The sequence below is a fragment of the Poromitra crassiceps genome, assembly GCF_964638095.1.
Source record: "Poromitra crassiceps genome assembly, chromosome: 1".
NCBI classification, from domain to species: Eukaryota; Metazoa; Chordata; class Actinopteri; order Beryciformes; family Melamphaidae; genus Poromitra; species Poromitra crassiceps.
The window spans coordinates 88044480-88067543 of NC_139623.1; the positions used below are offsets into that span (position 1 = coordinate 88044480).

At 42.9% G+C, this 23064-nt stretch overlaps 1 protein-coding gene across 1 annotated transcript in view; it reads left to right on the forward strand.

Moving 5' to 3' along the window:
• The window catches only part of alcama (activated leukocyte cell adhesion molecule a), a 142717-nt gene that overhangs the window by 27556 nt on the left and 92097 nt on the right, over nucleotides 1–23064 (forward strand). The gene's annotated exons all lie outside the window — the stretch shown is intronic.

Here is a 23064-nt window from a genome sequence, read left to right on the forward strand (position 1 = left end):
CTCTGCCCGTGATAATACAGAACGTTATTTATACACTTTTGCATCACACAGGTGTTAACTGTTTACTGCAAGTCTATGAAATCACAGTTCAAGTTAAGTTCCAGATTTTAGGCATGATTCATCGCTTAGTGTTAGGACAACATTGACTAGTCTTTACAATATGCACACACATACACTTGCTGCACTCTTCTTCACTGCAAGCCGGGGCAAGAGTGAGGTATGTGAAGTCCAGACCTGCTGCACACGGATGTTCTCTGCTGAAGCCGGGGGTATTAACATCTCATTTTGGTCAGGATGGGAACCACTTGAGGCTCCGCTTCTTTTGGCCTTATTGAGGAAATACCAGGGTGGACTGGTATACAGGAGATCCCCCCACGAGCTATCTCTCAGCTAGCGCTCGCTCAGGTATTTCATCCTGGACAGCTCTCTTTGTGAGACTGCGCTCCTAACCCAACGCAGTAGCCCTGCAGCCAGAGAGTCAGTCTCTCTGACATTTCCTTTCCCGGCAACGTACCTTTCTGCTCTCTGACTGAGAGCCACCACAAGGTTTTTCCATGCGTGTTTTGCACTGATAAGAAAGCAGGGTGGGATTTCTCTGTCAAGTGATACTTTTGGAAGGATCTATGTCTCTCTCCACCTGGTAGACCGATACAAAGAGACACACACACACACACACACACACACACACACACACACACACACACACACACACACACACACACACACACACACACACTAGGGCTGTCACTTTTCATTCGAAATTCGAATGCAACTTCGAATGTGGGGGAGGGGTTCGTGTTCGATATGTAAATTGACTGTTCGATTTTTATTTTTATTTTTTATTTTTATTTTTTATGAACCAAAATTAACCAACTGCTGCTTGCTGGTAATGTTAATCCCATGTCAGAAAAAGTCTCCAGATTTGTCGCGTTAGTCTCTTCTGAGAAAGATTGTCTCCAGGGTCTGAAAAGTTGTCTTGAGTTGGATGCAGCCAAGTTTGTGAGGCAGTGTTGTGACTGTGAGCGTCCAAGCTAACACGTCGGGCCTGGACTAAAAAAAAAAAAATATATATATATATATATATATTTTTTTTAATTAACCAAAAAACTTCGAATATATTCGAACGAATTTCGGGCAATTAAAGTTCGTTCGAACTTTATTTAGGGAAAAAGTGACAGCCCTAACACACACGCTCACAAAGTTGACTGATGCTGAAACTGGTTGTACAGTTTTGCCACTAACCCACCTTGTTGCCACATTGCAAAGGTGCAGTGCTTGCCAGCCTTTTCTGTCTCTTGCTGACATATACAGCAGCTAATGGAGCTAACCGGAGGCCAGGAATTGGCAACTCCACCTCCCTTCAAGTCTTTCTCACTGCCTTTGGCTCTCTATTTCTCTGTCTAGTTCCCATCTTTTAGTACAGTAAAAGCTGTCCCCTTCATTCTGGCTCAACAAATTAGTCAGCTGTCTGTTTTGTTTTGTTTTGTCTGTTTTTGGACAACACAGGATAACATGTAATTTGTTTCATGTGTCTTTTTCATTGACAGGTCGGCTAGAATAGGAAGGACCTCATGGAAAAACACTTTCTGTCAACATGGATTTTGTCTACTACTCTGGCTACATCTATTTTTAATGGGGAGTGGTATCCATTAATATAATATGGTTAGGTTAATTGTAGGAGGATCTACGTTGTCATTCAATAGTTTGTATTTTATCGTGTTTCCACGGACTGAGCTACATGTGTGAGATGTACTGCTGCTAAATTATGAATGCTCAAAGAGTATTTAAAGCATATCCAGCTCCATAATCCAGCTCCATTTTCAACCTGGACTCCATTTTCCCATAATTTCCATCACAGAGTCTGAACAAAATACTGTCAGTTGCTTGCTTCACTATAGAGAGCAACTACTTAATGCCTTTGTATGCCTGTGTACAGCTTGCCCTGTAAAGCCAATGAATGCCCAAATCAACCCCTCACTCTGTAATTAATTAATAATGCTTAACTTTACATGCAGACTAACCTGACACTGCCAGATGGGGGCGGTATTGTTTTCACAACACCACACTAGGGTTGTCAAAAGTATCGATAGTATCGAAAAGTATCAATACTGAACATTTTAAACGGATACAATTCTCATTTGCAACAGGTATCGATAGTATCAATACTAAAAATTTGAAACGGATACAATACTCATTTGCAACAGTTTCAATACCAGCAGTGCTTTCTTTAAGTGAAAAATCACAGATTTTCCCCCTCCCTATCATTGGTGGGTATCTGTTGCTTCAACAAGCTAAATGTGTTCTGTTATCAGGCCTAGATTATTGAGAAGTTTGCATCTGTCCGTTCATCTGTCTAACTTTATTTTTATGCCTCTTGATGTGTCGTCATCCCCCCTTCGCGTGGTATCGAAAATGGTATTGAGTATCGATATTTTCCTGAGTATCGGTATCGAAGTATAAATTCTAGTATCGTGACATCCCTATACCACACTCCATCTGAGCTTGGGCCAGGATTGGGCAGAAGCCCGTCCATGGCCAGGGACGAACCAATCAACAGCAGCTACGGGGGGGGGTTTGTGCTGGTGTGTGACGCCATCGACAAGCGCCCGCCTGTTTGGTAAATGGTAAATGGACTGCATTCATATAGCGCTTTTATCCAAAGCGCTTTGCAATGTGCCTACATTTACCCATTCACACACCGAAGGCGGCCGGCTGCCACGCAGGGTGCTGGCACAGCCATCGGGAGCAATTTGGGGTTCAGTGTCTTGCCCAAGGACACTTCGACATGCGGACTGGAGGAGCGAATGGAGCGAACCACCGACCTTCTGGTTAGTGGACGACCCGCTCAACCTCCTGAGTCACAGCCGCGCTCTGTTTATTTACGGTACTTAAAAAATTAGTAGTAGACAAATAATGTAGATTCCCGTTATGAGGTCAGTTTATTTAAATAACGCTCATTTGGATTTTCAATTTTAGAGACAACATACAGCACTGCCTCTCTTATATAATGTGACGTTACATATCACCATGTTTCAATAATAGTTTTTGGAGATTTGAAGGTGCTTGGACGTTGTTTTGCTCTTCTGTCTTATTGAACAGACAGATGCTTTTAACACGGATACGCCCTTGTCTTGCATAGAGAGGTTATTGCGCCAAGCTCCATTAAAAATCTGTCAATTTAATGTGTCACTGATTATTGGTAAACATAATTTATCTATAGATTTTGCACCTATTGTTAGGGTCTCGTGGTAAATTTGGCATATATAGCGGTAGATAATCCCCCAAGCAGCACTTGAATACACAATAAAAGTTAAAACTTTTTGACTGATACACCACGGTGTACTTTTGATAGTGGGGAAACAAACATCTGGGAGCTGAGACTAGGAATAAATAAACAAGGAACCATTCTTAACACTTTGAGTGCCACGGCCCTTGGGCAAAAGGTTGCTGTACTGTGCCACATAGGCCGCAATGCATTTTAATATAGCCATATCATTTTTTGTGTTCCTCTTATATGGACAACCAATAGCCTCAATGAAACTTTGAACCCTTCTGTTTCATTAAAAAAAAAACTGTGTTTATAAACCGTTCCATTTTGGAAATACACCCCTCTGAAAAAGAGTGTTTTCGACCGAAAAGAGCATGCTGAAATTAGTTTCTGAGATAATCACATCTTTATGTTAGAAAGGCGACAGAATGAATTCTGCTTTGAGTTGAACAAAATGCTATAGCTGAAATGAAAGGTTAGAATGTCTAGTTTACCTGCGGGAAAAAGTATGTCAAAATAATGTTTTGTTTATTTTCTACAAATATTAGTATACAGCTTGGTCTAACATCAAAATGTTCACTTTCATGGGGTCATGCTGGATCTTGAAGTCTCTATTTACATAGGGAAACAAGATATCACCTTTTTTTTTATTTTTATGAAACTACACATTGAAAGCTTTCATTTGATGTGTAACATAATAACAATATTCAAAACACAACATGTCCTGCACTGTTTTATCTTCTTCACATGGACCTTCAAAATAGTTGGAAATCAAGACAACTTTATGTAAACATAGGCCAACATCGAGCCTGCTGCTGCCTGGGTGTGTGTGTACTGTCAATGGTTGTATGCTGTGTAGTGCCCTGCGTGCCCCACCCCCCTCCTCCTCCTCCTCCGTGGTGGGAGGAGTCGAGTGTCTCTGCTGCGGTTTGCTCTGAGTTTGATCTGCACTGAAAAGTCCGCTGCCTGCATCCCCCCGCTTTTTTACAGCGTGTCCTCGGCTCCCAGCTGAGAATAATGTAACTTTTCAGAAAGACGCTGGTGTCGCCGTGTCGGCAACTAAATCATATGGATGGACTATCGCAGCGGACACGGATGGGGCTCAATTGTGGCAGCAGATGACTGCTGTTCACAGGCACAGCTAACGTTATGGGAAACAAGATATCACCTTTATTTTTATTTTTATGAAACTACACATTGAAAGCTTTCATTTGATGTGTAACATAATAACAATATTCAAAACACAACATGTCCTGCACTGTTTTATCTTCTTCACATGGACCTTCAAAATAGTTGGAAATCAAGACAACTTTATGTAAACATAGGCCAACATCGAGCCTGCTGCTGCCTGGGTGTGTGTGTACTGTCAATGGTTGTATGCTGTGTAGTGCCCTGCGTGCCCCACCCCCCTCCTCCTCCTCCTCCGTGGTGGGAGGAGTCGAGTGTCTCTGCTGCGGTTTGCTCTGAGTTTGATCTGCACTGAAAAGTCCGCTGCCTGCATCCCCCCGCTTTTTTACAGCGTGTCCTCGGCTCCCAGCTGAGAATAATGTAACTTTTCAGAAAGACGCTGGTGTCGCCGTGTCGGCAACTAAATCATATGGATGGACTATCGCAGCGGACACGGATGGGGCTCATTTGTGGCAGTAGATGACTGCTGTTCACAGGCACAGCTAACGTTATGCTTCAAGCATATCGATGCGATTTCCGTATTCCGTTTCCTCATGACTTCTTCTCTCTTTTCTCCTGGCCTTTGTCTAATCGGGAGGGCACTGTCGCCACCTAAGGGTTCTGTAAAATAGGTTAGACACATTCAATAGCTCCCATATTGTAAGAGGCGATGTAAGAGGCTTAGATCGACATCCCCCCGTCAAAATATGAATTTGGAGTTATTGACGCCATTTGGCGTCGCTGGCAGCCTACGGTAAATTTCTCCTGACGCCATTTGGCGTCGCTGGCACTCAATGTGTTAAAGTGTGAAATTATATCGAAATACATGCTGCATGGTGTATGTGCCGAATTGTTACAGATATCACATTTCAATAAATATAAACCTATTTCACATTTGAAGGCTGCTAGCAGGGTGTTTTTCCTCTTCTCTGTGCCTACCTTACCGTCCTCTGGGCTCCAGTCAGCTCCCTTTAGCGCATCCGACATCAACATTTTTATATGAATTTATATTTAATTAGTTAATTTATATGCGTGAACATTTACCATTGCATTGACAGATAATGTTCAAATTCACCAGTCGTTAATGGTAAATAGTAGCGTTAAATCATTATATTGGTACCGGTACTTAAATAATATGTACTTCACGTTATACATCTCAGGAGAGCAGAAGAGTAACTTATAATAAGCCATGTACATGAAGATTAAAGTTACAACACTTTAAACAGTATTTTCACAAAGTCTTTCATGAGAGCATTGTGCCAGTTGCGTCTCCATGATGTTAGCGGTCCATGGTGCTTGCTGCTCGGTGTCATCAGATCTGTCGGGTGTCATCAGTCCGTTGAAGAAACAAACAATGATACGTGTTATTAATTGTTGTTAACGTTACTCATCACATGTCCAAATTTACATTTGTTAACGGGTGCCAAGCTAACTAATGTTGCTAACGTTAGGGTAACACAGGCCAGTCAATCGGTAACATTACATTTAACGTGCAAAAACCTCTACTAAGCGTTCATCCACAGTCAGACATCTGCAGATATTCTTCTTCTTTCTTTTGAATGGTGAATTGAACAGTCAATGTTTGCACCCAACATTTGCAGTTTGTTTTGTGTTTGTTATGTTAGCCTAGCCTGTTAGCCTCAGCCTGATCGGTGCAGAGCTCCTATGTCATATCCCTGCCAGACGGTGATAGACAAATGGTTTGTCCAATCACCTGTCAAGTAGGGTTTTGTTTCCGTGACATTGCGTCAGCGGAAGCATACCCAGATGGAGTGTGGTGTTGTGAAAACAATGGCCAAGGTAGTGTCCAAACATATGAGAAAGGCAAGACTTCAGGTAAGTTTCTTTTACATCATGTTACTGACGTGTCTCATTACAGAGCAGGCAGTGAATCACTGTGTTGAAAAAAGACATGCTTTGGGTTGATTCTCAGGGGGTGTATTGGTGTAGGACTGTATTGGCAAGTCGAAACGATCAATATGATGGAGACAGATGGGAAAATGGTGTCCAGGTGGAAAATGGCCGGAGTTACGCTCTAGGAGTGTCCTTGTGTGCTTCGCTCATGTTTGGGTCAGATTACCAGTGAAGTCATCCATACCATCAGATAGTCTGCTTGTGAATTCTTCACAATTTTTGTTTTCCTACCACTGAGTTAATTTGTTTTCATCTCATCTCATCTCATGTCATCACTCATCATATCATCATATCATATCATGTCTCATATATAAATATCATTATCATATATCATATCATATTCAAGTAAGTTAGAAAATATTACTTTCCTTCACAGAAGAAAGTGATGTACAAATAAGCCCACAGCATTATTCTCTTTCTCTGTACCTCTCTTTCAGTCTCAAGGCGTAAGCCGCCGTGACATGCAGCTTTAAAGAGAGACGCTTTGGTGCAGTCAAGAAGCCTGATGATGCTGCCCTGATAGGCTTGTTGACTGTTTTGATGCTCGTTGGTTATTCATCTGCAAAAATAAGAAAATAAATATAAATAGTAAGTAAATATCATGGAGAGCCAAGCCCAGTCTCCTTTGAATATTTACATAAGCCAGCACAAACTTAATCACAACATGAATTCTGCCCATAATGTGGGAACCTGAATGGATAATGTGGAAAAAAAAGGAGGTCGGGGGATTTAGCAAATGAGTTAGGATTATTTAGTAGAACAGTATCTTCTCTTTGCATCAGAAGTGGAGTTTCCTTAAAGGATTTATTTGTCAAGTTAAAACTTGCAGAGGTCTTAGGGGGATGATTAAAGAAAGAAATCTCTAGTTTACTGCTTGAGGCCAAAATCCCAGCTCCTCTCTGGAAGACCAACCTCCCCATGTAGTGAATGGATGTCCCATGGAATTATTTACCTATCTAAATGCAAGAGGTCGTTCAAGCAATTTGAGAGCATGATTTATCAATTTCACGTTCAGATTTTCGACCATTGGACTCAAAAAGCCCCCGCGTGTGCATACATTTGCTCTGCTTGTCCTCAAACTGTAGTCTCACACTCAAAAGTTTTCTGCTCGGACAGATTTCCTGCACTCGCACTCAAAAATCCCCTGCTCACACTTACATTTCCTCTGTTCGCGCTCAAACTCGGTGCCTGCATGCAAATGTCCTCCCCTCCCCCTTCAAACTGCTTCTGTGCCCTCTTGAAACTTCTGGTCTTGGATCTCTTCTCTCAGATTTGTTGTGTAACAATCCTGTCAGAAATCCACAGCCAATAGAATGCCAGGATAGTGTCACATGATCACTGGAAAATCCAAGCGCAGACAAAAGATCCAAGAGGAGAAATTCCAAGAAAGAGCACACTCAGTTTGAATGGAGAGGGGATTACTTTTTTTTTTTTCCTCCACAATTTTTTATTCCATTTCTATCCCCCGTTAGTGCTAATTTTAATTTATTTATCCTGGTTGCTGCTCCACCCTCTGCCAATCTGGGGAGAGCCGAAACTGGCTCCATGCTTCCTCCGAGACATGGGCAGTAGCCAGCCGCTTCTCTTCACCTGACAGGGAAAGCTTCACCGGTAGGACATAGCACGTGGGAGGATCACGCTATTCCAACCAGTTCCCCCCCCTCCGAACAGGCGCCCCTAATGACCAGAGGAGGCACCACATCAGCGACCAGGATATTGCATGTTTTGGTGAAGGGGTTCCTATATGAAGGAAACCCCCAGGGGGCATGGGGAGAACATGCAAACTCCACACAGAAAGGCCCTTTTGACGACCCCACCCAGGCGGCGGGCACTCGAGGACATGTGGACGGGCATGCATTCCTTCAGCGCTCACAGCGTGCCAGGTGGGAATCGAACCCAGGACCTTCTAGTTGTGATGCGACAGCGCTTACCACTGCACCACCATGCCCCGAGAGGGGAGTACATTTGAATGGAAGCACAGAGTTTGAGCACAAGCAGAGAAAATCTAAGAGTGAGCAGGGGATATTTGAGTGTGAGTGCATGAAATCTGTCCATAAAGAAAAGTTTTGAGCATGAGCGTAAAGTTTTGAGTGCAAGCGTATAGTTTGAGGACAAGCAGAGTAAATCTGAGCACACGCCGGGGCTTTTTTAGTTCAAGGGTCCAAAATCTGAACATGAAATTGATAAATCATGCTCTCAAATTTCTTGAACAACCTCTTGCATTATGATAGGTAAATAATTCCATACAAGGGAGTGGACTCCACCTCCAGTGTCTCAGATCATATATACTGAACATGTAGTGAAGGGATGTCCTAAAGGGAGTGGACTCCACCTCTAGTGTCTCAGATTATATATACTGAACATGTAGTGAAGGGATGTCCTAAAGGGAGTGGACTCCACCTCCAGTGTCTCAGATCATAAATACTGAACATGTAGTGAAGGGAGGTCCTAAAGGGAGTGGACTCCACCTCCGTGTCTCAGATCATATATACTGAACATGTAGTGAAGGGATGTCCTAAAGGGAGTGGACTCCACCTCCAGTGTCTCAGATCATAAATACTGAACATGTAGTGAAGGGATGTCCTAAAGGGAGTGGACTCCACCTCCAGTGACTCAGATCATATACACTGAACATGTAGTGCCAGCCTTTGTTGAAAAGAGGATTTTCAAAAAGAAGTAAGATTTTTAGACGATTGGATAAGGGCTGAAATGGGCAATGGATTGTTTCAGGGACTTTTCTCATGCTCATGCACATCTCTCTGATTCCCTGGCAAGAAAACAACAAATGCTGTGTAACAGAAAATGCAAAGAGCGTATTAGTTTGGTTTGATCAGTACTGTATAATATACGCCATACCTCTGGACCAAAAGACTACACGTTTTCTAACCATCATAACATGGGTGGGTGGGTGTAACGTTACATTGTGTTAGTTGTCTTCAGAAAAAGGTTTAGCTGGATTGACCTTTTTACCTGTAGCTGTAGTTTGACTGAGGTTATGATTGATTTGACCCTTTGAAGTCTGAAGCAAATTGAGAAAGCGAGGCATGCTAACTGACCCCTTGGTTTTAATGGCCCAGAAATGGTTCCATATTTTGCTTTCCTTTTGAAGGAGCTCATTTCAAAATACAGTACATTCCTTTCAGAAGGACACAAGTGACATATCTCTCGAATGCATAGGAAACGTAATCTGGCAGAGTTCGTGCTAAATTTGATTCTCCAAGTTGTTCCTTCCTTGGTATGGTATTACTTCATTCACTCAATCTTCTGTTTGCCTTGTCATGGATATGACTATCAGGGTAAACACTTGCCCCTTGTCCTTCCTACTTCTAATCAGGGTTTAAGAATAGACCTGTTACCCAATAAAGAGACTGCGAGTACTTGAGTGAAGGAATGTGAAAGGAAGCCATGGTCTTTCAAATAGATAATCTGGAGGGAGAGTGGGTGTAATCAACATGTATACATCTTGGTGAGATTGGAGGGATGTAACAGCTAATACATACGTAGAATCATAACATACAGAATCAGTGTCTGAAGTTATTACCTGGACTGCCGCCTCGTTATTGATTGTTTCACACAGGACCTGATTCTATACACAAAATTGGATTGAAAACGCATTGGGTAGCGTATTTCTATGAAAAATGTGTATTTATAATTTGTTACATACAGTCACACATTGTGGCAATCGTCCCAATTATGTTGTTATAAATATGCTTGCGGCTATCGGTCTGTTTGTCATTCTTCCCGATTCTGAGAGCCGGGCCCCGTCCCTTAATGACTCAGAAGAAAGCAGTATGGTGGACTACAGAAATATGCCATTAACACATTGAGTGCCAGCCACTTTTGGAGAACGGACGCTCCCAGTGCCAGAGTTTCAGAGCGTTTTCAGTGATTTCTCGAGGCCCACAGAATATTGTGTGATATTACTATGTAAACACCGAACACGCACAAAGAACGAGGAGACTCTCTTCTATCATCTGCAAAAAAAAGTTTATTGATCCCATTTTCCGTTCTTTAGTCATGAGCCGGAGAAGATAGCTTGATTTAGCCAAAAACAGCAATTTTTTTCTTGAAGCTGAGATAATTAGCCTTTTGTGAAATTAAACATTTCAAGCACATCATTGACTCTGAAGCTAATATTTTCTGATATAATGACACCTCAAAAATAATTTCCTTCAATAAAAGAGTGAAAACAAAGGAATTTTGTTTGGCCAAATAATGTTTTAGCTGCAACCAGCAGCGCTGGCCCCTGCGTGCGCAGACCCTACACCTTCTTGCTGGTCTTGATTTACTGCTGGTGGGCATCAGATAGCCTATTCTAGCTTGTTTGCTCTCTATGCATCGAGCCTGCTGCCTGGGTGTGTGTGTACTGTCAATGGTTAGTATGCTGTAGTGCCCTGCGTGCCCCACCCCCCTCCTCCTCCTCCTCCGTCGTGGGAGGAGTCGTGTCTCTGCTGCGGTTTGCTCTGAGTTTGATCTGCACTGAAAAGTCCGCTGCCTGCATCCCCCCGCTTTTTTACAGCGTGTCCTCGGCTCCCAGCTGAGAATAATGTAACTTTTCAGAAAGACGCTGGTGTCGCCGTGTCGGCAACTAAATCATATGGATGGACTATCGCAGCGGACACGGATGGGGCTCAATTGTGGCAGCAGATGACTGCTGTTCACAGGCACAGCTAACGTTATGCTTCAAGCATATCGATGCGATTTCCGTATTCCGTTTCCTCATGACTTCTTCTCTCTTTTCTCCTGGCCTTTGTCTAATCGGGAGGGCACTGTCGCCACCTAAGGGTTCTGTAAAATAGGTTAGACACATTCAATAGCTCCCATATTGTAAGAGGCGATGTAAGAGGCTTAGATCGACATCCCCCCGTCAAAATATGAATTTGGAGTTATTGACGCCATTTGGCGTCGCTGGCAGCCTACGGTAAATTTCTCCTGACGCCATTTGGCGTCGCTGGCACTCAATGTGTTAAAGTGTGAAATTATATCGAAATACATGCTGCATGGTGTATGTGCCGAATTGTTACAGATATCACATTTCAATAAATATAAACCTATTTCACATTTGAAGGCTGCTAGCAGGGTGTTTTTCCTCTTCTCTGTGCCTACCTTACCGTCCTCTGGGCTCCAGTCAGCTCCCTTTAGCGCATCCGACATCAACATTTTTATATGAATTTATATTTAATTAGTTAATTTATATGCGTGAACATTTACCATTGCATTGACAGATAATGTTCAAATTCACCAGTCGTTAATGGTAAATAGTAGCGTTAAATCATTATATTGGTACCGGTACTTAAATAATATGTACTTCACGTTATACATCTCAGGAGAGCAGAAGAGTAACTTATAATAAGCCATGTACATGAAGATTAAAGTTACAACACTTTAAACAGTATTTTCACAAAGTCTTTCATGAGAGAATTGTGCCAGTTGCGTCTCCATGATGTTAGCGGTCCATGGTGCTTGCTGCTCGGTGTCATCAGATCTGTCGGGTGTCATCAGTCCGTTGAAGAAACAAACAATGATACGTGTTATTAATTGTTGTTAACGTTACTCATCACATGTCCAAATTTACAGTTGTTAACGGGTGCCAAGCTAACTAATGTTGCTAACGTTAGGGTAACACAGGCCAGTCAATCGGTAACATTACATTTAACGTGCAAAAACCTCTACTAAGCGTTCATCCACAGTCAGACATCTGCAGATATTCTTCTTCTTTCTTTTGAATGGTGAATTGAACAGTCAATGTTTGCACCCAACATTTGCAGTTTGTTTTGTGTTTGTTATGTTAGCCTAGCCTGTTAGCCTCAGCCTGATCGGTGCAGAGCTCCTATGTCATATCCCTGCCAGACGGTGATAGACAAATGGTTTGTCCAATCACCTGTCAAGTAGGGTTTTGTTTCCGTGACATTGCGTCAGCGGAAGCATACCCAGATGGAGTGTGGTGTTGTGAAAACAATGGCCAAGGTAGTGTCCAAACATATGAGAAAGGCAAGACTTCAGCTAAGTTTCTTTTACATCATGTTACTGACGTGTCTCATTACAGAGCAGGCAGTGAATCACTGTGTTGAAAAAAGACATGCTTTGGGTTGATTCTCAGAGGGTGTATTGGTGTAGGACTGTATTGGCAAGTCGAAACGATCAATATGATGGAGACAGATGGGAAAATGGTGTCCAGGTGGAAAATGGCCGGAGTTACGCTCTAGGAGTGTCCTTGTGTGCTTCGCTCATGTTTGGGTCAGATTACCTGTGAAGTCATCCATACCATCAGATAGTCTGCTTGTGAATTCTTCACAATTTTTGTTTTCCTACCACTGAGTTAATTTGTTTTCATCTCATCTCATCTCATGTCATCACTCATCATATCATCATATCATATCATGTCTCATATATAAATATCATTATCATATATCATATCATATTCAAGTAAGTTACGGTAAATTTCTCCTGACGCCATTTGGCGTCGCTGGCACTCAATGTGTTAAGGAAAGAGCAGGGAGAAGTTATTCCTCTGCTTTGTTGGCCTACCCGGGCAGAGTAGGGAGAAGTTAGTCCTCTGCTTTGTTGGCCTACCCGGGCAGAGCAGGGAGAAGTTAGTCCTCTGCTTTGTTGGCCTACGCGGGCAGAGCAGGGAGAAGTTGGTCCTCTGCTTTGTTGGCCTACCCGGGCAGAGCAGGGAGAAGTTAGTCCTCTGCTTTGTTGGCCTACCCGGGCAGAGCAGGGAGAAGTTAGTCCTCTGCTTTGTTGGCCTACCCGGGCAGAGCAGGGAGAAGTTAGTCCTCTGCTTTGTTGGTCTACCCGGGCAGTATGGTGTCTGATGCCATTAAGGAAAGAGCTGGGAGTTGTTAGTCCTCTGCTTTGTTGGTCTACCCAGGCAGGTAAGGGTGTCTGATGACGGTAAGGAAAGAGCTGGGATTTGTTAGTCCTCTGCTTTGTTGGCGTACCCGGGCAGTATGGTGTCTGATGACGGTAAGGAAAGAGCTGGGAGTTGTTCGTCCTCTGCTTTGTTGACCTACCCGGGCATTTGCATCGTGTTGAGTCCGCGTGTGACGGTGCGCGTGCATGATCTGTGTGGAACCTTCAGAGACCCGACAGCAGCCCGATACTCGCCTTGGCAATTGTGAGTTGGCGAAAGCCAGGTGGCGATTCCATATGACCTCACTTGATGTGACTAAACGCTTTGGGGTTTGTGGGTTTTTGTGTGTGTTTTTTGGTGGAGAATTAACTGAACTGAACTGTGGCTGAACACTTCCTTGTTTCAATTTTTGTTAGCTGATAACCAGGAAATCCCGACGTGCAATATTTTTGTTGCTGAACTGAATTATATGGAACTGGACTGAACTTTTCTTTTCTTTTCTTTATTCTTGCACTAATATAACCATTGAAACTGAACTGGTGGTGTGGTTTTGATTTCTTGAAATTGTGTCTCATATGACTGCCTTGCATAATTGTTTGTGTGGTGAAAATAACCAGGGTTCATTCATGTGTGTTGGTCCATTGTGGGGTTTGACATTGACACAACCGTTTGACAGGTCAAACCACTCCAAACAGGGACAACAGGGACAACAGGACCTCCCACCTACAGTAGATGGTGGACTATACATATTCCTCCACAAATAGATTCAGCATTCCATCACGGTGTGCATTCAGGCAGTCTGCTAAGTATACAGCATGGTACAGCAGCTGTACAGTGAGATGCTATGATGACATACTAGACTTTGAGTCTAACTTCTTAACGTCGCTTGTCAGCTCGCCACCCAGCTACCTGTCCCCATATGTAAATAATGTGACAGGTAGCTTCATGCAATGATTTGCATAAAGCTGCATCCATATTATCTACCCTCTGGATGTGGATGCAGATCCCCAGGAACAGGCTACTGAGGAAACCCGCCTAATCTCATGGGGACTCCCTAAAAACGCCATTTCATGCATGATGCGCTTTCTCGTCGGCTTGCATTGGTGTCAACCGAGTATTTAACATCTTTTACTGATTTTTTTTAACAATGACAGAAAAATCTGAAGGCATGAAACATTTGATCATAGTTCATTTGCATTTCACCTGACCTCACCTCAGACAAGACAGGACACTGCTTTCAAGTCTGAAATGGACCTAGATTTGCTGGAAAGATGAACATTAAACTTTTTGCCAATTAGGGCGCTGCTGGATGATGTCAGGTTGACAGTACAGTAGTAGTGGACTAAAGGCAAGTTAAGTGTTGGTAGTAAGGATTTTGAATTGTTGCTGTTGTGTTTCTGACTTGGCTACAGTCAACCTAGTGACATCTAGCAGCGCCCTAGTTGGCAAAAAGGTGAAATGTTGTTCATCTTTCTAGCAAATCTAGGTACATTTCAGACTTGAAAGCAGTGTCCTGTCTTGTCTGAGGTGAAATGCAAATGAACTAGAGTAGAGTCATATGATCAAATGCTTCATGTCCTCTTTAACACACGTAATAAGTGCTTATGACAGAGAACGAGAAAGTCTAATGCAGCCTCTGGTCCTCTCGTCATTATTTCCTGACTTTACGAGTGACAGCCTTGACCGTAAGCCAACCCTAGCCATAACCACCTGACCCCATGCCTAAACCCCACCACCTCCTCTGCGGTCAAACGGCATGCGCGTGTTTTGACTGAGTCCCAAAACTCATGACCTCTGCCTTTGTCATCCTGCGCCAAAGTTAGCTGAAAAATCACGACTCGTTCACTTCTCCTGGTCGGTTATTCAAGAGGTACTAGAGAACATTGGATTTCTCTACTTTGATAGAGAGGCTTTTGAGGGAAGAATAAGTAAAAAAATGAGGTACGGGCAGGGAGGGGTGGAAAAACAGAGGGTGAGAGAGGAGAGTGCAAAAGGAAGGAGAAGGGAGGAGGACAAAAAAGGAAGGAAAGGGAGAGGAAGTTGTAATTATGATTTAATGTTTGGATCGAGCATTTTTTATGGCTTGTCTAAATGATGATGTTCTACTACTGTTAATAACCCATTAGAGAGACCTGCAGGCATGTTTGGACCCAAGTTGGTCTATTCTATCTTGTTACGTGTTGTTATGTGCCAGCTTGAAACTGTATGAGACTTAGGCTATTTCCTCTGAAGACCCATCAAATCATCATCATCTATCATTACCAGTCCTTAAAACTCATTAGCTGTCAAACTGTTCCTGCGGAAATCATTAATTTCTCCTCCTTTCTTGGCATTGTTTAAGTTGCTGCCGTCACCTTCAGGATCTTTTCTGCCAGAACAGATTGCTGTCAGCGCCGCTGTTGATACCTTGTGATCGCTCCTGCCTTAACTCGCGAGGGGAAGAAACCCGAAATACGGGTGCCACCGCATTCCTGTTGCACAGGCTGCATCAGGTCACATCTTACAGGTCACATGGCTAATATCTTCTTTCATTGCTGTTGCACAGGCTGCATCAGGTCACATCTTACAGGTCACATGACTAATATCTTCTTTCATTCGTGTTGCACAGGCTGCATCAGGTCACATCTTACAGGTCACATGACTAATATCTTCTTTCATTCCTGTTGCACAGGCTGCATCAGGTCACATCTTACAGGTCACATGGCTAATATCTTCTTTCATTGCTGTTGCACAGGCTGCATCAGGTCACATCTTACAGGTCACATGGCTAATATCTTCTTTCATTCCTGTTGCACAGGCTGCATCAGGTCACATCTTACAGGTCACATGGCTAATATCTTCTTTCATTCCTGTTGCACAGGCTGCATCAGGTCACATCTTACAGGTCACATGGCTACAGTGATATCTTCTTTCATTCCTGTTGCACAGGCTGCATCAGGTCACATCTTACAGGTCACATGGCTACAGTGATATCTTCTTTCATTGCTGTTGCACAGGCTACATCAGGTCACATCTTACAGGTCACATGGCTACAGTGATATCTTCTTTCATTGCTGTTGCACAAGCTGCATCAGGTCACATCTTACAGGTCACATGGCTACAGTAATATCTTCTTTCATACCTGTTGCACAGGCTGCATCAGGTCACATCTTACAGGTCACATGGCTACAGTGATATCTTCTTTCATTGCTGTTGCACAGGCTGCATCAGGTCACATCTTACAGGTCACATGACTAATATCTTCTTTCATTCCTGTTACACAGGCTGCATCAGGTCACATCTTACAGGTCACATGGCTACAGTGATATCTTCTTTCATTCCTGTTGCACAGGCTGCATCAGGTCACATCTTACAGGTCACATGGCTACAGTGATATCTTCTTTCATTCCTGTTGCACAGGCTGCATCAGGTCACATCTTACAGGTCACATGACTAATATCTTCTTTCATTCCTGTTGCACAGGCTGCATCAGGTCACATCTTACAGGTCACATGACTAATATCTTCTTTCATTCCTGTTGCACAGGCTGCATCAGGTCACATCTTACAGGTCACATGACTAATATCTTCTTTCATTCCTGTTGCACAGGCTGCATCAGGTCACATCTTACAGGTCACATGACTAATATCTTCTTTCATTCCTGTTGCACAGGCTGCATCAGGTCACATCTTACAGGTCACATGACTAATATCTTCTTTCATTCCTGTTGCACAGGCTGCATCAGGTCACATCTTACAGGTCACATGACTAATATCTTCTTTCATTGCTGTTGCACAGGCTGCATCAGGTCACATCTTACAGGTCACATGACTAATATCTTCTTTCATTCCTGTTGCACAGGCTGCATCAGGTCACATCTTACAGGTCACATGGCTAATATCTTCTTTCATTCCTGTTGCACAGGCTGCATCAGGTCACATCTTACAGGTCACATGACTAATATCTTCTTTCATTCCTGTTGCACAGGCTGCATCAGGTCACATCTTACAGGTCACATGGCTAATATCTTCTTTCATTGCTGTTGCACAGGCTGCATCAGGTCACATCTTACAGGTCACATGGCTACAGTAATATCTTCTTTCATTCCTGTTGCACAGGCTGCATCAGGTCACATCTTACAGGTCACATGGCTACAGTGATATCTTCTTTCGCTCTGCAGCTAAAAGCCTCATTGTTTGTCCTGCTTTGTCCCATTTCAGAGGTAGGATTGGTAGATGCAGGCGCTCCGTATGTCAGCTGTATTCCCTTCTAATCCGTTTAGGGTCAGTAAGTGGATAAGAGTAAAAATGTAAGAGAATTGTGACACACAATACATAGTTTGTCTGCCTCAGTGTCTTGGATTTACGTCAATGACAGGCATGGTAAATATAGGGCTTGAGATACGACTGGAACAGCATCTGATAGCTGAAAGAGGATTATAGGCTGCACGACTCAGCTAAACGACAATACAATGCTGTAACTATCGATAACCTCATCCAGCTTTTCCTCCTGAATACTTCCACTGTCAAACTACATATTTTTAGCCTCAACTTTAGAGCTGTGAAATTTCATATCGTGAAGATGGAAATGCTGAAAATTGGATCATGATGGCTGCAGTTAGGCAGTTTGGCATGTTTGCAATATGATGAGGAACTAAAAACTAATATTCTAAGCAGGTTTTGTATGAAAACGGAACTAACTAGAAGGGCACTTGGAGAGCACAGACCTCCACCAAGGCCAATAGTCCAGGCTACTGTGATATGCAAATTTCAGAGGGGGATTGTATCCGCTCCAGAATGCTACACTCTTCCACCAAGTTTCATGAAAATGGGACCAGTAGTTTTTCTGTAATTCTGCTGATAAACAGACAGACAGACAAACGACACTGGAAACATAACCTCCTTGGTGGAGGTCTCTTTATTAAATGTTTTTTGTTGTTTTCAATATTCTATTTTTCAATGCTTTTCATAATACAAAAACGAAATTGAACAGTCTCAGCCAGGAAAAAGGGGAAAAATACACACACACACACACACACACACACACACACACACACACACACACACACACACACACACACACACACACACACACATATATATATATATATTAGGGCTGTGAATCTTCACTGGCCTCACGATTCGATTCGATTATGATTCAGAGGGCTACAATTCGATTCGATTACGATTATCGATGCATCTCGATGCATCTTAAATCGATGCATCACTTTTTTCCCCAATACATGATTTCTTTTTTCTCACTTTCTTTTTTCTCACTGTGTGGCTACTTTTAAAATAATGCATTTGGAATTGCATTGTATTCTGATCCATAATTAAAATAAACAACTGCATGTACTTCCAATATATTTTATTTTATTATTATTATTATTATTTTTTTTTTTTTTAATAATACATTTTTGACATTCGTGAATCGATGCAGAATCGTGCACGTCCTCATCGCGATGCATCTTATAATCAATTATTTTTGACACCCCTAATATATATATATATATATATGTGACCTTGTAAAGAAATGCAAAGCACGTCTTGGACCTCTAATGGCCCAATTCCACCGCAGCTAGTAGCGCGGTCCCGCTCCGCTCGACTCGATAAATGGTCTCATCCCACCGATATAAACCGGCCCAGCCCGGTTTGATTTGAGGCTGAGTCGTGCTACTTTTGGTCCCTGCCTCGTCGGGGTTCTATTCTGCGAACCCGGGTTCATACGGTGACGTGAAAACATTGTAGACGACTGATTGGTCAGGCAGAATCGTGTTTACTCTCTATCCTACTGACTGTCAATGCAGCGCTGCATACCAGTTTAGTGGGGGGCTTACCTTATCTTCTGTTCTGCTTTTCCATCAGTCTTTTGTGTTGCTGCCTTTGCCTCTGGTGAAATAAAATCGGCGCGGTGGTTTCAATTGTCCAAAAGTCCGCTTTTCTGAAGCGCTTGTGTAGTTCAGTGCTGCGTCGGCTCCGCTAGGCCGCAGGCGCTTGGTGAAGCCTCGGTCTTGCCTGGTGAGAGGCCGCGGGGGTAGAGGCTTCACTCTAGCGCAACCCCCGTCCCTCGTGCAGCGCTTGTGAGTTTTGACTAACAACAAAGTGATATCCATTCTCCTGGTCGATTGTCACATTTGCCCATGTACACTGTAACACCCGCCCAACATGCTGTGATGCTATGAGCTGGCTGCTCAGGCCAGGATCAAGGACTGTGGTCATGCCAGCACTGCTCTCTCTCTCTCTCTCTCTCTCTCTCTCTCTCTCTCACACACACACACACTAGGGATGTAGGTACTACCGGTACTACCCCCGAACCGCGGTGCTATTGCTGTAGAACCGGTTCTATACTAAGATTTAAAAAGAACAGGTACTTTTCCGACCGCTGCTATGACTGATAATGGTCAATATGAGCCTGTCTCTTTAAGAAATGCGCCGGAGTGAGTGACGTCATATCCACATGTCAAGCGGTGAGGAAAAGAGTTTGAGGAAAAAAAGCAGCTGAGCACTGAGCAGACCCAGGGCCGTAGCTAGCTATGAGAACGGGGAGGTCCGGACCTCCCCTAATATTTCAGAGAAAGGATTTTTTTTTTTTTTTTTTTTTTTTTTTTTAATAAAACAATCTGCATGGAAAAGCATGAAAAACACGGGATCGCTTTTATTTTGAAACGAAAGGCAGGTCAGGCAGGAAGTCATCTGACGCCGCGTCCGCGGTAACTTGATTCCGAGAGAGCAGCAGCATGGTGGTGAGTGATGACTGTCTGTCTGCCTGGCGAGATAATTGAAGGTGAGCGACCTGCGAGACAGTGAGCGAGTGAACGACAGACAGTGAGTGACACTGACAGATTTTTTAGCAACAACCAAGAAAGTAAGTGTCTAGTCTGTCTCTTAAGTAATGTTACCTGTGTGACACGTTGGGATGCTACTGGCTAATCATGCATGATGCCAATTGCCAAGCTCCCGAAGTCAGGTATGCAGGTGGCTATATGCATGGTTTCAGTTTCATGACCCAATAAGTAACAAAAAGAGGTGGTGTAAAGTTAAAAACAACATAATATATTTAATTTTATTTTTCAATCGTTCCTATCAGGAATAAATAAATGTCCCTCTGTATGTTTTTTTTTATTATCGATGATGACTTTGTGTGTTGTGTACGGCTTGGGTTGTGTACCTGTGTTTGTAGGTGTCATTTTGATATGAATTTGGCTAAAACAGTTTGTGTTTGTTAGTTACAATTATGTTGACAGGAGAGCTGAGCAGGTGGTGACATGAAAGAGAATATACTGAATAATGACATCACAACAGTATAATCCTAATGTTGATTTAAAATGATATATTACTCTAAATATGGCTTAAAAAGGGGGAAAAAAAACTCAATTTTTTTTGCCGAATCCGCCTCCCCTTGCTGGACCTCCCCTATTTCGGAACCCTGGCTACGGCCCTGAGCAGACCCGCGCACATTAAAAGCAAACTAGCAAAGTAGGCTATGGCTAAACACAAAGCCTCTCCCAGCCCAGTTAGTAGCAGCAGCTGTGCCCTTTCACAGTTTACATCTATCGTTATGTAGGCTACTTTCACGCATACTTCAGTCAGGGTTATCGACAGTCCATATTATTGCCTCTGCACGTTTCCCGACGCTACAGTGAGAAAATGCGCTCGTTAATGCGCTCGTTAACTAACGTTAACTAACGTTACAGCGGACTCCGCTGTACTAACGTTACAGCGGACTCCGCTGTACTAACAGCGGACTCCGCAGTAACGTTAGTTAACGAGCGCTCACTGTAGCGTCGGGAAACGTGCAGAGGCAATAATATGGACTGTCGATAACCCTGACTGAAGTATGCGTGAAAGTAGCCTACATAACGTTAGATGTAAACTGTGAGTAATACTGCCTGAATGTCCCACCCATGACAAGAAGTGCTAAACTGAAAGTTGAGATTACTGAGTATAAACAATTTAGAGACATCAGCCCTGCAGAGGATCCCCTGGCATGGTGGAAGCAACACCAGACAGACCTGCCCATCTTAGCTCAGTTTGCTAGACAATATCTCTGTATTCCAGCATCAAGCTGTGCATCTGAACGTGTTTTCAGTACTTCTGGGAATATCTGCAGTCCAACAAGATCTAGACTGACCGAGGAACATGTTGACACCCTCGTTTTCTTGGCTAGGAACCTGAAGAAGACATTGGGATGGGAGGGACTGAGTGAGTAAACTGAGAGTCAGCCAAACAGTGAGTCTGTCTACCACCCATAGGAGAACTAGGGTTTAGACTGAGTAGGCTGGGGGACAGAATGGGAATATGAAGCCAGTTATGCTGCTTGTTGAAGAAAAAAAGATTTGAGTTTCTGCTGCTATAGTGTTTTATTATATTATTATTTATTTTATTTATTTTACTTATTCCCATTTCCCACTGTTCAAAAGATTTGTGTTATGTTACTGAGTGTGTACTTATTTGACAAGTAAAAGTTAGACAGAATTTAAATGCCACCAATTATTTATTTATTGTTGTTATTGGTGTTTCTCTGAGTTTTTGCTGCTATAGGCTAGTGTTTTATGGTCATTTTATTTTCACTGGCATTACTTTATTTTACTTACCGGTATTCTCACTGCTCAAAAGGTTTGTTTTGTTCAGCATTTAAATGCCACACCAATTTATTGGTGTAATTGTTCCCAAACTCTTAAAATAAAGCCAAATCTTGACATTGGACAGTTTCACTTTTTTTTTTTACAAAAAGTATCGAAAAGTATCGAAAAGTATCGAAATACAAATTGGTACCGGCACCGAAACAGAAATTTAGTACCGCTACAACCCTAACACACACACACACACACACACACACACACACACACACACACACACACACACACACACACACACACACACACACACACACACACACACTGTAGGTCATTTAGAGGCACCAGTATTTCATAAACAGTTTAAAAGTTCTGTGTATGGATTTAATTGTAACGTTATATGTTATAGCCTACTTCGGAACATGGGTGGAGGGCAGATATGCGGTCGCTATGACGACCAGGTGTGGGCGGGGGCAGATGAACGGCGGTCGAAGCAGAACGTCCATCGGGTTGAAGCAAGTAGAGCCGAGTGGTGACGGGCTGTGCAGGGCTGTAAAATGTGGTGGAATTGAGCTATAAAAGGCAAGCAGTCAAACACTAGCCACTAGAATAATTTATCAAAAATAATATTAAATATTCAACTTAATTATAATTAATTATCCCCCCCCCCCCCCGTCAATGACGATGCCATCGTCCATCACGATGTTTCACTGTATGTGGAACCATCACGATGGCTATTTGGTTGACATCGCAGAACCTTAGTTCTAGTAGAAGAGGGATCGATTTTTCTGAATTATGCATGTATAATATTACATCGTTGGCATACAAACTGATACACGTCTCGATACCCGCGACCTCCAGGCCCGCAAGACTTGGGTGACTACGTATTTTTAAGGCAAGGGGCTCGAGCGCGACGGTGAAGAGGGCCAACGAGAGAGGGAAACCCTGCTGGACCGAGCAAAGTAATGGAAACCTGGTTGACTTGTCGCCATTGGTTATAATTGAACATGTTGGACTAGGATATATAAGCTTTACCCAGGATATAAATGAATCACCAAACCTGAATCTGTACAGTGATTGGAACATATAAGGCCATTCAACCTGATCAAATGCCTTCTGTGCATCGAGTGATAAAATTGCTGCAGCAGCACCATTAGTCTTACTGTGATCTGCGTACAATATGGTGTTGAGGAGGCGTCTGACATTGGAGAAAGAGAACCTCATTATTAAATGTTTTAGGCAGTACCTTCTTGTACACATGAAAGCATTTGATGATAGCATTGTAAACGGTAAAGGTAACATTTC